Below are 16,782 nucleotides of genomic sequence, written 5' to 3'. Positions count from 1 at the left end.
AAATGAAAAAAAGAAAGCATTCAAATGACTAAAGCAAGAAGGCAGCGAAGAAGAGCTAAAATCGTACAGGGAAAAAAACAAAATATGCAAAGATACGATCAAAATTGCTAAGCAGGAGGCGGAAAGAGTGATCGCCAAAGATAGCAAAAACAACCCAAAACTATTTTTCAACTATATTAACAGCAAAAGGATTTGCAGGGACAGCACTGGCCCTTTAACAAATAATGCAGGAGGAATCATTGAAGACGATAGAGGGAAGGCAAATCTATTAAATAGTTTCTTTTCAAGCGTATTCACAAATGAAAAGGAAATGCCACACGAGATACAGGGGAACAAAATAAACCCCTCGCAAAATATTTCATACCTAACGCAGGAGGAAGTGCGGAACAGGTTAAAGAAGATTAAAATCGATAAATCGCCAGGCCCAGATGGAATACACCCAAAGATACTAAGGGAACTAAGTGATGAGATAGCTAGGCCGCTATACCTAATATTTCTAGACACTATCAAGACCGGTGTGGTACCATTGGATTGGCGCATTGCCAACGTGGTTCCAATTCATAAAAAGGGGACCAAAAGTGAGCCTGGTAATTACAGGTCGATAAGTCTCACCTCAGTAACGGGAAAAATTTTTGAGGGGATTCTGAGAGACGCCATCGATGAGCACCTCAAGGAGAACAAGGGAATAACTCCTCACCAGCATGGATTCATGAAGGGTCGCCCATGTCAGACAAATCTGATCAGTTTCTACGATGAAGTAAGCTGTAAGCTGGACCTGGGAGAGTCTATTGATCTCGTATATCTGGACTTCTCTAAAGCGTTTGACACTGTGCCACATAATAGGCTAATATACAAAATGAGACAGCTTGGATTGGGTATAAACATGTGTAATTGGGTTAACAATTGGCTCAATGATAGAAAGCAGAGGGTGGTAATAAATGGTTCATACTCTGATTGGGCCACAGTCACTAGTGGCGTGCCACAGGGTTCAGTATTGGGCCCCATTCTGTTCAATATATTTATCAATGACCTGATAGAGGGACTGCATAGTAAAATATCAATATTTGCAGATGACACAAAATTATACAATATAATTAATGCAACAGAGGACAATGTGCGGCTACAAACTGACCTAGATAAGCTAGGGGCTTGGGCAGAAAAATGGCAAATGAAGTTTAATGTTGATAAATGTAAGGTTATGCACATGGGCAGCAAGAATGGATGTTACCAATATTCACTTAATGGGGTACCGCTAGGGAAAAGTGAAATGGAAAAAGACCTGGGGGTACTAGTGGATTGTAGACTAAACTGGAGTAACCAATGCCAGTCAGCTGCTGCAAAGGCAAATAAAGTTTTGGGATGCATTAAAAGAGGTATAGGGGCGAAGGACAAGAACATTATCCTTCCATTATATAAGGCACTTGTCAGGCCTAACATGGAATACTGCACACAGTTCTGGTCACCGGTGCTCAGGAAAGATGTTACGGTATTGGAGGGGGTTCAAAGAAGGGCAGCTAAACTAATACATGGAATGAATTATACATGGAATACCCATAGAGGCTATCCAAATTGGGACTATTTACTCTAGAAAAAAGAAGGTTAAGAGGCGACCAAATAACTATGTATAAGTACATGAGGGGACAATGTACTTCCCAGGATCTGTTTATACCAAGGACTGCAACGGTAACAAGAAGACATCCGCTACGTTTAGAGGAAAGCAGGTTTAATCACCAACATAGAAAGGGGTTCTTTACTGTTAGAGCAGTTAGACTGTGGAACTCTCTGCCTGAGGATGTAGTGATGGCAAAATCCTTAGAGGAGTTTAAAAGGGGACTTGATGTCTTTCTGGAGAGGAAGGATATTATAGGCTATAAATCTTAGATTAATTGTTAATCCGGGTATACAGCAGGTAGGAACTATTAGGGGTTGATCCAGGGAACAGTCTGACTGCCATTAGGGAGTCGGGAAGGAATTTTTTCCCAAAAGGGCTAATTGGCTTCTGCTCTTGGGGTTTTTTGCCTTCCTCTGGATCAACAAAACAGGAGGCTAGACAGGCTGGACTAGATGGACATTGTCTTCATTCAGCCTTACGAACTATGTTACTATGTTACACTTTTAGGCTACTACACCCCCGATGAACATCCCTTTTAAAACAGTACAATCAGCAATATAGATACTAACACATACACAAGGCAAGATTTCTGAAAATCATCTGTTATAAAATAAACCCTAACTTTGTTACCCATAGCAACCAATTACAGCACAGATTTATTTTATCGCTCTTGAAAAATGAAAGCTGAACTGGGACCGTTTTTTTTTCAGTTTTCATAAATCTGCCCCAATAAGTTACAATGGAGAGTATGCTGGAATCAGTATGAATGGTAACGGGTATAGAAGTGAAGAGTTATTACAAAAAGTATTCAACCAAACTGCTGTAAATTCATAACCAAGAAGGTACTTTTTCAAAATAGTAATGTTTTAGGACAGTTGTATATGTAATTATCCGTCCTATTGTTTTGAAAAGTGTTTGCAAAGTATCTAGTACGGCAGTATTTAGACATTTTTGCAATAATTGCAGGTCGCATGTGTGATAGACATGATGATTGCTATTATAAAATGTCTATCGATTAATATAACCCAAATGTATTTTGCTGTTGTAATGACTTTTAGCTCAAGAGTTTAAAGGACACACACACAATCTAATCATAGTATTTGCTCTAAGTACATAGAATTACACAACCAGCCTCTAAGAGTTAAAGGGCCATAGTGTCGTGTATATCCTGTGTTTAACACTGAGTGTTTACCTAGCCCCCTTCCACTCCCTTCACACAAGCTAGTTAAACAATGATTCATCACTACACGGAGCTGACTTCAGCTAGGACAAAAGTCCATACTACCTCACCACTGGGCAGAGAGGTGGGCAGAGAGGTGGGGGATGCTATATGATCCGACAAATGAGAATCTTATATGTTACTGATGTAATCTGTTGCACGCCCATTGAAGGGTGGTTGTCATGTGTTATAATAAAAAGCCTGAGCCTCTACACATTGTAGAGACTCTCCCGGTTTTAGACCAGCATTTGTGTCTGATTCTGGTCGACGATGTGTGCACACGACATAATTCGGAAGCGGCAAAATACCCCAAAGCCTGCTGGAGAAATCATAATCCAGATCACATGAGAGTCTCATGTTTTCCAGCTTTATCAGAAATAGACTTAATGTGTATGTTATGCTGTTGTAGTATGATCAGTACTAGGATAGGAAGCAACTAGTGTGGTTAAGAGATGTGTACAGCTTACCCCTACAGCTTACTCTACGGACAGTCTCATACAGAAAAGGCCTATTTACACATAACGATTATCGCTCAAAATTTATTCAAACGACCGAAAATGAGCGATAATCGTTACATGTAAACGCAGGCATCGTGCACTTTTGCTTGAACGATGATTGTAAGATGAACTTAAAATCCATCCTTCAGCTAGTGAGAGATAATGTATCTCTCAATAGACCACACGCTGTTATCTCCACGGGAGACGGCAGATAACATTGGAAGATTCCAGCAGCCGCGAAGAGAAGAATGCAGCTGTGTGCACAGCTGAGTGTGTGATTAATGACACGCTGGGCTCTGCAAACAGCTCCTAGAGGCCCTTTTACATGCAAATGAAGATGATAAAGTGTTTATGCCAATAGATCGCAAAATCTTTCACTCTTTCAGTCGTTTGAAAGATTATTTTTGCGTGTAAATGGGCCTTTAGGCTTCTGACACATAATTTGGCTCTGTGTGCTGTGTGTGGTAATTCATGGGCAGCCCACAGACCCATTATAGCTTACAGGGCCATGCAGAACAATGATTTGTATAAAAAAATCATTGCATATCATCGGGCAAGAAGTAGGACATGCAAATGCATGTCAATGTGCAGGCCATCTATATATGGAACAGCACACGGACAGGTGTCTGATGCTGAGAGGCTTGGACACAACTCGGACACATGACAAGTGAGTCAGTAGTCTTCATTGAACTTTAGATATGCTGCTAAGAGTTAACGCCCAAGGCCCGATTTCTGCCGCATTTTATGCAGCGGAAATCCACGGCCTTGTCCCTCAGCTATTACTCAATTCCGCAGCGGAATTCCGCATCGTGAAAGAAAACGTGGCATGCTCTATTTGCCACGGGAATACCTGCAGCCAGCTTCCATTGTAGTCAATGGCAGTCGTCCGTCACGCTATACTTCCGCTGCAGCACAGCGGAAGTATCGCGTGAATACGTGTCCCCGCCCACCGCCAGCTGTGTCATCTGACACTGCCGGCCCGTTGTGCGCTGTACTGCGCATGCTCGCCAGCCCTCCATGCGGGACGCCTACGGCGGATCCGGAGTGGTAAGTATGGGTGTTTTGGGGGGCGCCGTGGTGGACTGCACTGCGATATTCTGCTGGCGGTGTCCGTCACAGCCATAGGCATGAGGCCTACAGCAAAGATTCCATATAGAAAAAAAGCTGTGCTAGTGCCTCTATGTAACAAAATAAATGTTATCTCATGGTCGCTGAATTTTCAACAATTTTGTGTAAACCAACAGTACAGGTGAATATACAAAAATAACATATCTAACCAGAAAAAAATGCTCCATTCTCTACTTATCAGACTCCTTTCCGTCTCCCTCCCCCTAAGGTCTCTTTCACATTGGCGTTTGCATGCCGTTACAACTTCCGTTGTTCTGCTGCTTTATAGAAGCGGCAGAAGGAAATTAACAGCGATGTTGGATCTGTCATATGCTATGGGGATGTCACAGGTGGTGCTGCCTGCGGATGTCACAGGTGGTGGTGCAGCGCAGGTTCAGGACGGTGCAGCAGCTGACAGATGGAGGAAGCATATTCTTTTTCACAGAAATAACTTTTACTGAACATTTGCATAATAAACATTAGTTCGCTCCATAGGAGGGTTTTCACACTTTTAACGGTGCATAATAATTCAGCGCAAACTCTCTTAAAGTGACAGCCTTCCATATATTGTCTGTGACCCAAAATATACTTAGCATCAAACAGCATCTCTCATCGACGTATAAATCTCTTCTCATCGCCTGTTGGCAGTAGCAAGGCACTTGACTTCACACGACTACCTGGTTTCTCTTAACTGCAGCATAACTGTTACATACATGATACTTGGCCATAGGCCCCAAACTCACACACTCCATAGCAGCGTTCTTACACACAGAATGCTTCACACATCGTAAACGTCACTTACACCTTGAGGTTGTTACAAACTAAGGCCTCGTGCACATGGCAGGTCCGGATTCTGGCTGCGGAATCCCGCTCGGAACCCAGCCCTGACCATGGCGGGTGACCCTGTATACCTGTTGTCTACTTAGCTGGCGTCCGCACGTACCTGTCTTCTTCCGGCTTCTCTGTACTGCGGATGGTCTGGACAGCTCGCCGTCGGACATGTGCGGTACAGATTTTTTTTTCTTTTTTAAAAGTCCCTGCTTTTACCATGGAATCCGCGGCCGGTCTGCAATCTACATTGCAGACCGACCCCAGGGTCGAACGGCTTCCATTGACTCCAATGGAAGCCATCCGCGCGAAAACCACAGGAAAATGGAGCATGCTGCAATTTTTCATCTGTGAGCGGAAAGCAGAATTGGTTTCCGCTCGTGTGCAGAAGAAATCATTTTTCCATAGCTGAGTCCTGGGTATTGCAGTCCACTATGTCAGCACCTTTTTGGCAATCCACTTGCACTTCCTTTTTCATCTGCGCTGACTCTGCTTCGCAGACCTTTCAAAGTGTCTACTGCCTGTCTTCAGCACCACTGGCACTGTAGGGAAGGAGACTCCCTCTCCTTCCATGCGTTGTGGGGTGCTTCACCCCAGGAGTCTGGTCGCTTCTCCATCTTTGGCCCACAGTGCCCTTTCTGGTCTCTTCTTTCAGCAGCTCCAGCCACCATGCTGCTGCCCAAAGCATAGCCATCGCTACAATACTTGTAGGCCTCTCCTGAGTCCTGCACACACAGGCTCACTGCAGTGCTTTCCTGTATGACTGCCCTTTGTGACACAGCTGCATACACTTTTAGAGTCTGCGAAAGGTTCAGAGACCTTCCATTAGGGGGTTGACTTAGCTCTGTAGGTGCTATTCTTAGGGGCACTGCCTGCACATGACATCCCCGATCCCCATCGCATCTCAGACCGGAAGGAGACAGGGCATAACATCGCAGCAATCAGCTGCTTCTGACAATGACTATCAGAGCCGCTAGTAAGGGGGAGTGGGGGCACCGCTACCCCCTTACACAGACTATTGACTATAATGGAGTCTGTCAGGTTTCTATTATGCTGTCTGTCATTTTACCACAAGGATAGCAGTGCATACTACACTATTTTTATGGTGTTTTTGAAGTAATCTAGGACAAAAACTCCTAACAAAATACTTTGAATCTGATGTGAATGAGGCCTAAACTGTAACTAATTCTGAATCCACTGCTAAAATCAATCTTGGTAGACAAGCCAGTTACAGCTTACTGAGGGATCAGATCACATGCTACCCATAGAAGTCTATAGGGAATTGATAAAAGTTCATTTCTAGGTAACTTTTCAGTTTTCAGTGATAGCTGAATATGGTTTAAATCCTAATATACTTTGTATCATACTGTTCAGGAGCAAAAAGAAGTGTAATCTCCTTTGGTAATAGCCATTTTGATTGGGATGTCATGAGAAATCAGCACTGGTGACTATTTGTATGAACTAAACTAGATACCCACACTGTTTTTCAGTCTATGCTCAGTCTTTCTATCTAAAAACGGTATTCAGATAGAACTCAAAACAGAACCATTGCCTTTTAACTTAAGGCCAATCCTGCATTATTTTGATTGGCAAACCTGAAGCCGAACCCCATTATAGTCAATAGGGTCCATCTGGTACCACTCATTGTCAGATCCAGCAGTTCCAATATTTTTGTTCGGCTGCAAAGACAGACTAGAAAGATGGAAACAGACTGAATGCCTGAGCGCAGGTCTGAATGTAGCCTACATTGTTTGCCAGTCGCAGGATTCACCATTGTTGTGAACTAATGTCGGACTCACACAAGCGTATCTCACAGAGTGTAAGCTACGAGATACGGGTATACTGTGTTTCCCCCCAAATAGGACCCTGTCTTATATAAAATTTTTCTCCAAAGGGGCACTAGGTCTTATTTTTGGGAAGGTCTTATCATACTGACCTAGCAGGCTCGGTCCAGGTGCCTCCTGCTGCTCTCCAGAGCTCTGTCACAGTTCCTGTAGGCCTCAGCCATCCACAAAAGATCACTTCCTGGTTATGGGATTCATAAATCCTGCCTCCATGAAGCAATGGCTCTGATTAGTTCTTCGAGCACTGCTCAGCCAATCTATGTAGGGCTCGATGAACCAATGTGATGGCTGTGATTGGTTCATCGAGTGCTGCATTGATAGGCTGAGTGGTCTTCTAAGAACCAATCACAGCCATCACATCGTGAAGGCAGGATTTTCGAATCCTGTAATCAGGAAGTGATCTTCTGTGGATGGCCGAGGATTGCAAGAACTGCGCCGGAGCTCTGAAGGGGGACCTGGACCGAGCCCGCTAGGTAATGTATTCTTTTTTTTTATGTAATGCAGTTGGGCTTATTTTCGTGGTAGGGCTTATATTTCAAGCCTCCCCAAAAATCCTGAAAAATTAGGGAAGAGCTTATTTTCAGGGTAGGTCTCATTTTCTGGGAAACACAGTACACGCGCAGCACGCAGCCCGTACACAATGAAATTGTGTACTGGCTGCATGCTGCCCATCGCCATGTACTATCGTGTTGTGTATGCACATGTAAAACGCGCCAAGATAGAACTTTTGCACAAGTATTTTGCGCAATTTGTGTCAGCAGTAACATGGCGCCAGTGGGAGATTGGTGCAGTGTGTTCCTTACACATGTTTTCCGCACATAGTGTTACGCAATACCAGCATGCTCATGTGAGCCTGGCCTAAAGTTGTGCCATGTCCAAAAGTAAGCAGGATCAGGCAGCAGATTAGGTGCTTCAAGGTTTTAATGCATAAGCATCTATTATATACACCTCATAGCCATAAAAGTAGCGACGCTTCGGCCCTACAGTACACGGGTCTTTGTCAAGCATATAACAACATTAAACAAAGTGCTATATATATATATACACATCCTCCAATCACCGTGGACAAGACAATTAGCATAAATACAAAACAGGTGTAGGACCTGTCATGGGCTATATAGCACTTTGTTTAATGTTGTTATATGCTTGACAAAGACCTGTGTACTGTAGGGTCGAAACGTCGCTACTTTTATGGCTATGAGGTGTATATAATAGATGCTTATGCATTAAAACCTTGAAGCACCTAATCTGCTGCCTGATCCTGCTTTCTTTTGGACTTTACACATTGGGATTCCTTGGATTTAGTCCCTTTTTCAGGCGAGCAACGATTTTTCTTGGAAGGGTTCCCCCTATATGGTTGGTGGTGAGTGCTGCTGTATCTATTTTTTTCTACGTGCATACTTAAAGTTGTGCTATAACAGCGGTTGTGTGCCTCGGATCCAGGGATGTAACTATAGAGGGTGCAGGGGATGCAGTTGCACCCGGGCCCAGGAGCCTTAGGGGCCCATAAGACCTCTCTTCTCCATATAGGGAGCCCAGTACTACAAATAAAGCATTATAGTTGGGGGCCCCATTACCAAATTTGCATTGGGGCCCAGGAGCTTCAAGTTATGCTTCTGCTTGCGTCTATTTTCATTCCAATAAACATAGCTTCACACACATACAGATTAAAGTAAATAGAGATGAAATCGACCTTTGGAACTTTTATTCATCACTGGCATAAAGAGCTCAACTGAAACTAGGAAACTAAAACTACTTGCTGACATTAGTTCCATGCAGGCAGTTCAGAAATGTGCATTATTATTCTCATTATTGAGCAGAAGTTCCTACATGTTGAAGTGAAGTCAATGTTTCAGTTTACAAATGACGATATTAATGTTATTACTACCGAAGTGTCCATCTAGGAAGTGATTTATAAATGCAGTTTAGTTGTTTTAGATAACAATGCTCCCAGATCAATATTTGCATGGTTTCAAACCTGATTAAGGCCATCTAATTGTCAACATTTAGTGAAATGGGATTTTAATGTTTTTATGTAAATTGCAGTCATGTCCATCTCACAAATGTACAGTTCTTGTTAAATGTATTACATCTTTCTTGTAATAAGCTATACAATAGTGTCAGTTGGACATGATAAAGTCTTCCTTCTTCTAGTAAAGATTATGAAAATGAAGAATATATCAGAATGTTATATAATGTTCACATAACATTAATACCTCTTTGAAGGAGGGTTGAACTAATTTAATATAAGGTTGCCAGCCAAATGTGTCTCATTAAAGGGGTTGTCCCGCGCCGAAACTGTTTTTTTTTTATATTTCAATAGCCCCCCCGTTCGGCGCGAGACAAACCCGATGCAGGGGTTTAAAAAAAAAAAACGGATAGTACTTACCCGAATCCCCGCGCTCCGGTGACTTCTTACTTACCTTGCGAAGATGGCCGCCGGGATCTTCACCCACGGTGGACCGCAGGTCTTCTCCCATGGTGCACCGTGGGCTCTGTGCGTTCCATTGCCGATTCCAGCCTCCTGATTGGCTGGAATCGGCACACGTGACGGGGCGGAGCTACGAGGAGCAGCTCTCCGGCACAAGCGGCCCCATTCAGAAGGGAGAAGACCGGACTGCGCAAGCGCGTCTAATCGGGCGATTAGACGCTGAAATTAGACGGCTCCATGGAGACGGGGACACTAGCAACGGAACAGGTAAGTGAATAACTTCTGTATGGTTCATAATTAATGCACGATGTACATTACAAAGTGCATTAATATGGCCATACAGAAGTGCTGAACCCCACTTGCTTTCGCGGGACAACCCCTTTAACTACAGCCAAAACTAGGTAGGTGCTATGAAGAGAAGTTGAATCATACCTTATGTTATCCTGAAATTGCAGGCATGAAGGAAGTATTGACATTTTCATGAGCTATATGTAAATAAGATATCCATTCAATGGGCAGACTTGGAGCTCGTAGAAGTCCAGGCTGTTTCTGCAAAGCAATCGCAGCTCCTCTATTTGCCTAATGATTGATGTCTACAAGCTTCTTAATTTCCTTTAAAAGACAAGCTACCTAACAGACGTGTAAGGGTATATGTATATATTGCCATATGTTTTTTATGCTTTATACCTATATGCAAGTTCTATTCAATTCCAAATGAGAAAAAACTTATATGTCGCCTTACATCAGATATGCCAAGAGGCCTTGCAAGGCGAAGACAAAATGTGTCTAGAACAAAATGTATCTTAAAATGTACAGCAATGAAGAATCGGACGAAGGACGCGTGTACTTGGCCGTTTTCCCAGAAGCAAGATATCAAAATGTTCCACTATGTACATAATTTTCACTGTCTTAGGCCGGAAATCCAGACTTCCCATATATGGAGAATGCATGCTTGGCCGCTTTCTTAGAATTGAGTGGGTGATTCTTTGCACTGGAGTTAATTGAATACGTGATTTTCTGTACATAAGCCAGAGGCGCCATATCAAGATAACGGCTGTTTTCACTGTCTCAGGCCGAAAATCCGGACTTCCCATATATGGTTATGAGCCCATCACCCCTTGCTGGTGATGGGACAAAGGGTATAAGATCTCATGTAATCTGTAATAAAGGACGGCGGAGAGCCATGTCCCGTGTGAGAAACTATACCAGACCTCCGTGTGGTGTCTCTTCTTACCGCCGGCAGCGGGGCAAGTGGGGTGGGCCCGATTGGTGCTGTACTTAGAATTACCCTGACAAATGGCGCCAAACGTGGGGCGACAATGCCAGAGCCTACAACGCATTCCACCCGGATCCACGCCGCAGAGAAGCCGTCCTGCTGCAAACCGAGCCTGATCAACTCACAAGAACTCCAGGTAAGGCCAGCATATATTTATGTTGTGTTTTACACTGAGAGTCTTGCAGCAGGACTGACTATCTGTGGTTTGTGACCGGACGGGTTGGGTTAAGAGTTCTACACGGTAACTCGTGTGGGCTCCGGGTTTGCCGTCATGGACCACTGACCGTAATATGCGCACCAATCGGTCACCCGGAAACTAGTCTGTAGTTTATTTGTACTTTGAAGTCCATGGTGTTTTAACGATAGTGAAGGTTGTTTGTTGTATTTTGTCTCATAGAAGAAGGGACCCTCGGTTTTAGTTTAGTTAGTTAATGGTTTAGCTGAGGAGGAGATGCACTCTATGAGATAAGTCTCATAGAAAAAGGGACTCTCGGTTGTTTTGCCTTATATATGGGGCTAACGATTTGATTTCAGAGAGATGCATTTTATGAGGCTGGTTCCATAGAAAAAGGGACCCTCGGTTGTTTTGCCGGTATATAAGGGGCTAACAATTTGAAAATTAAGAGGGATGCATTCTATGGAGCGTGTTATTGTTATTGTTGTTGTTGTTGTAATATGCGTAAGACCTTATTAAAGAAGACAGAGCCCCTCAAGGGCTGCCGCCGTGTGGATGAATTTGTAAACTGTAAGAAAACTTATGAAAATGTGTGACACCGACCCACACGGCAGATTACAAAAATGGTGTCTGGGAGGGAGGTCTTTAGGACCAAGAGGCGCCTTGAAAGACCAAGGTTTGCTAGAAGCAGAGAGACAGTCAGAGAAAGTTAGATATGTACACATTATTTGTTTAAGAAAGTATCCGTAAGTGAAATGTTGAAAAGTACAGTAAGTGATCAAGAGGGCGTCAGGAGAGTGTCTATTAAAGGTTATATTGACAGCTAGGTAGGGAGAAAGTGCTGAAGGAACAAGCAAGTCGAGAAGAAAGTTACAATGCATGTGATTTGTTGGCAAAGAGAGAATAAAAGGTGTATAATACAAGATAGATAATAGAGATATATATATGTGTGTATATATATATATATATATATATACTGTATGTGCAAATGGTTAACTGAGCTTGCTTTTAGGGGAGAAGGGTTTGTTGACATGTAGCTGCGAGCTTGTGTTTAGTTTTCAAGGTCGGAAGATAACAGCGAGAGAGAATGAAGTGCTGACCCTGGAGAATGTCTCTGCTTGCTTAAAATGAATTTAATTAATTATACTGTCTTAGTAGGCAGGAAATATAGCAATTTCTAAGGTATATTCTTACTTATACAGAGGTTGAAAATGAATGTTGCAAGGTCCCAGCATATGTGTTAATTATGAGTTCAAATGCAGGCAATAGTTTAAGCTAAAACAATTCAGTCTGTGTTTCATATTCGTAGAGAGATAAGACATGTTTTAAAAAGGTGGGGGCTTTCAGAATTCACTCCAAATTCAGGGTCACAGATTCTAAAACACTTCAGCGTTTAATACAGCATATAATAGCTTCAGTAAATAAGAAAGATAGAATGTCTCAGTCACTCAGCAAATTTTTTCACGTAATTTGTCAAAGATAGCACTCACCTCAATGTTTTTCAACTGATGTATGTATGTTTGTCAAACTTTTTTGTCTGTGCATCTGTATGTACTGGTACACCTTCAAAGGGGGTGACAGAGCAGACTTGAGAGCATGGATGGATGTGAGTTAGTGACCCGTGTTCGGGCTGTGTGGAATGTGTGATGCAGGTAATGACTAGGGATGGAAGTCCTCCCCATGCATGGGACTTTGCTTGGTTGAGATGTGGACGTGTAGACTGTTAAGCTGAAATGAAGTTCTGAAAAAAGACACACGCAGCCAATATCGAAGGGGTGGAGCTAGATGATGTAATAGTACGTAGTAATGTTTCATCCCTCTTGTCCACAAGGGAGGGGTGAGAAGCTTGAGCAGCTAGTAAAAGTTTTTGTTTTGTTTTTTTTTCTCCTGTCTCAGATTTGATAAGACATTGCAGGCAGGATCAGACTAATAATGAATTCACTTAAAGGGATCTCACATTTCCAATATTAGTAGATGTTTTGTAGATTATTCTGCCCCGGTGTAACTCATGTTTGTTATTGGTGCTAACATCTTACAGGCCTTATCTGCATCCATCAAATCTTTTTACAATGTTGTAATAACTTGAACCCGGCTACTATTTCTTCCAATTGCGTACCCGGGTTCAAAGGGGGGGAGGAGAAGGCATAGGTGATCTAGGTATTGCAAGTCAGCCATTTTTAAATTCAGCCATTTTTAAATTTTTTGCAAGCCATTTTTTCATTTTTTAAATTTTTTGCAACAAGATTCTGATCTATTTGAAATAGAATACCAGCCTGATTGTCTAGCATTGATGCAACAAGAAAATTTAAGTTTTAAAAAGTTACTGAAAGCCCTTGTTAATAATGCATATTTTGAGTTGTTTTTTATAGATGGTACCAGGGTGATTGACGACTCCACACTGGATATGCAGTGGTTACACAACAAGATGTCCTAAAAGCAGAATGCTTCCGCATGTCTCAGCACAAGAAGCGGAATTAAAAGCACTCACGGAGGCGTGTAGAGTGGCCACAGGTAAGACGGCAAACATTTACACTGACTCCCGGTATGCATTTGGCATAGCTCATGATTACGGCCCAACATGGAAGGCCAGACAGTTTTTTACTTCAGCAGGACAGCCAATTAAGAATGATGCAACAGTGCAGGGTCTCATGGAGGCCCTACTTCTACCTGACAAGGTGGAAAGCTCACACCAATTCCTACACCGGAGAAGCAAGAGGCAACGCCATCACAGGCCACACAGCAAAGGCAGCGGCCCTCAAGCCGTGGAAGAAAGAAGAAAAGAAGAATTTAACAATAACTTTGGACTTTGACTAAAACTTGGACTTTGATAAAAATTTGGACTTTGATAAAAACTTGGACTTTGATACGCTAAAGACTTTACAGTTACAAGCCAGCAAGGAAGAAAAAGACAAATGGACTAAAAAGGGACGGCGTATGGTGAACAGTCAACAGCACTTGCCCACCACGGTCCCTGTGCCCCATGATGGCCCAGCTGACGCACGGAAAGACGCACCTCTCAAAGCAGTAATGATGTCGGTGCTTGAACGAGGACGAGTTGCTCCTGGGTTTTCTGTAGCTGCTGCATCATTTGTCCAATTTTGCATGATCTTTGCCGTAGGCAACAGGGCAGAAGTAAATTTGCCACATCACACTTGCCTAGACCACTCTACCCATTTCAGGGATTGCAAATTGGCTACCCTCAGCTCCTACTTGTTGGGAAGCATGAATATGTGCTTGTTGTTGTTGATGTTTTTCAGGTTGGAGACCTACTCTGTTACCAAAGTAAATAAGCAGGTAACCGCAAAGAAGCTCATGAATGAGGTAATCTGCAGATACGGGGTACCGGAGGTGATTGAGTCAAACAAACGTACGCACTTCACAGGTGAAATAATGCAACACATCATGTCTGCTTTGGGTATATTCCAGGTTTTTCACACACCCTACCATCCGCGGAGTAGTGGGAAAGTAGATACAAAAGCCAATAGAGAAAATGGGCAAATTTTGAATTGAGTGTCTTCTATTAGTTTTTCTTTTTCTCCGGAGGGTACATGCCACAGTATCAGAGTTTGGGGAATGATTTTCTTGTTAATTTTGTCATAGGTCTCTCCAAGGAATTGTTAGTAATGTATTCTGTAGTCTCTGCTTTTCTCCCAGGTCCTACAGATGAGTGTCACAATCTGAAACCAGGTGACAGGGTCTATGTGAAAAAGTTTGAGAGAGAAACCCTGTTTGAATGTCCCTACCAGATGTTGCTCACCACCCCAACTGCAGTCAAGCTCGAAGGAAAGCCCACTTGGATCCATACTTCGCACTGAAAAAACTAATGATCCTGCATATCCTTTACATGCTATAATGTGGTACAATTCCTCTAACACACACCTTTGACTACTGTACACTAGCCCCCTGTTTCAGAACAAATTAATACAATCAAATGTGCAATATGAAGCCTACACTGAGGGTGAGAATCCAACTACGCATCGTGCTAAGAGAGAATTTGACGCTCCAGGTGGTAACTTTGATCCACATGTACACATAGATGCAATAGGAGTGCCAAGGGGGGTGCCAGATGAATTTAATTCTAGAGATCAGTTTAAAGCAGGTTTTGAGTCCTTATTTGCTATTGTCACTGTTAATAATAATGTAGATTGGGTGAATTATATCTATTACAATCAGCAGAGGTTTGTAAACTACACCAGAGATGCTTTACAAGGGTTAGCTGACCAGTTAGGGCCCACTGCATCCATGTCGTTCCAAAATAGAGTAGCCCTGGATATGATTTTAGCAGAAAGAGGTGGGGTATGTAATTTCATGTATGTGTATTATCCCTTTGATCAAAAAGAGTATGAGTATGAGTAATGTGACACCAATGTTTCCCTTGTTTGAAAAAGATGAAGAGCCAGTTCCGATAATGCCAACCAGGTACGTTACCAGAAGAATGGAGAGATGTACTAGTACTGCGCCTGTCCCGGTCTCATAAGATGGACTGTCAGTGGAATTCCCATTTGCCTAGGGAAAGTGCAGAAGACCTTAGGTTCCGGCGAGGGCACACCCTGTGGGGTGTTAACTCGTACAGATAGAGGGTATGGATGCCCGGAAATAAGCCCAGGGAATCCATGGCCTCCTTCTGAGGTGAGGTAGGGATCCCTCCCTTTTAGGAGTAGGGACTTACGGGCAGTGGAGAAACCCTGACGCAAGGGAGAGACGACCGAGGAAGAGTGCAAGGTCTGATGCTTGTTCTCCATATTAAGTTTTTTAGGGGGGTTTGTGAGGGTATATGTATATATTGCCATATGTTTTTTATGCTTTATACCTATATGCAAGTTCTATTCAATTCCAAATGAGAAAAAACTTATATGTCGCCTTACATCAGATATGCCAAGAGGCCTTGCAAGGCGAAGACAAAATGTGTCTAGAACAAAATGTATCTTAAAATGTACAGCAATGAAGAATCGGACGAAGGACGCGTGTACTTGGCCGTTTTCCCAGAAGCAAGATATCAAGATGTTCCACTATGTACATAATTTTCACTGTCTTAGGCCGGAAATCCGGACTTCCCATATATGGAGAATGCATGCTTGGCCGCTTTCTTAGAATTGAGTGGGTGATTCTTTGCACTGGAGTTAATTGAATACGTGATTTTCTGTACATAAGCCAGAGGCGCCATATCAAGATAACGGCTGTTTTCACTGTCTCAGGCCGGAAATCCGGACTTCCCATATATGGTTATGAGCCCATCACCCCTTGCTGGTGATGGGACAAAGGGTATAAGATCTCATGTAATCTGTAATAAAGGACGGCGGAGAGCCATGTCCCGTGTGAGAAACTATACCAGACCTCCGTGTGGTGTCTCTTCTTACCGCCGGCAGCGGGGCAAGTGGGGTGGGCCCGATTGGTGCTGTACTTAGAATTACCCTGACAGACGAATATCCCCAAATTATGTATCTACAGTGTCAAATGCAGTTTAAAAGCTAAGTTTAATCGCTTATTTTAACAGAAATGCAAGATTATTGCAGATAAGCTTTGCAATTAGAGATGAGTGAGTATACTCGCTAAGGCACATTACTTGAGCGAGTAGTGCCTTAGCCGAGTATCTCCCCGCTCGTCTCTAAAGATTCGGGGGCCGGCGGGGGGCAGGGAGCGGCGGGGAGAGCAGGGAGGAACAGAAGGGAGATCTCCCTCTCCCTCTCTCCCCCCCGCTCCCCGCCGCAACTCACCTGTAACCGGCGCCGGCCCCCAAATCTTTAGAGACGAGCGGGAAGATACTCGGCTAAGGCACTACTCGCTCGAGTAATG

The sequence above is a fragment of the Eleutherodactylus coqui genome, chromosome 1 (assembly GCF_035609145.1).
Source record: "Eleutherodactylus coqui strain aEleCoq1 chromosome 1, aEleCoq1.hap1, whole genome shotgun sequence".
NCBI classification, from domain to species: Eukaryota; Metazoa; Chordata; class Amphibia; order Anura; family Eleutherodactylidae; genus Eleutherodactylus; species Eleutherodactylus coqui.
The sequence above is the reverse complement of the archived record's forward strand: the minus strand, read 5'-3'. Positions refer to the sequence as shown.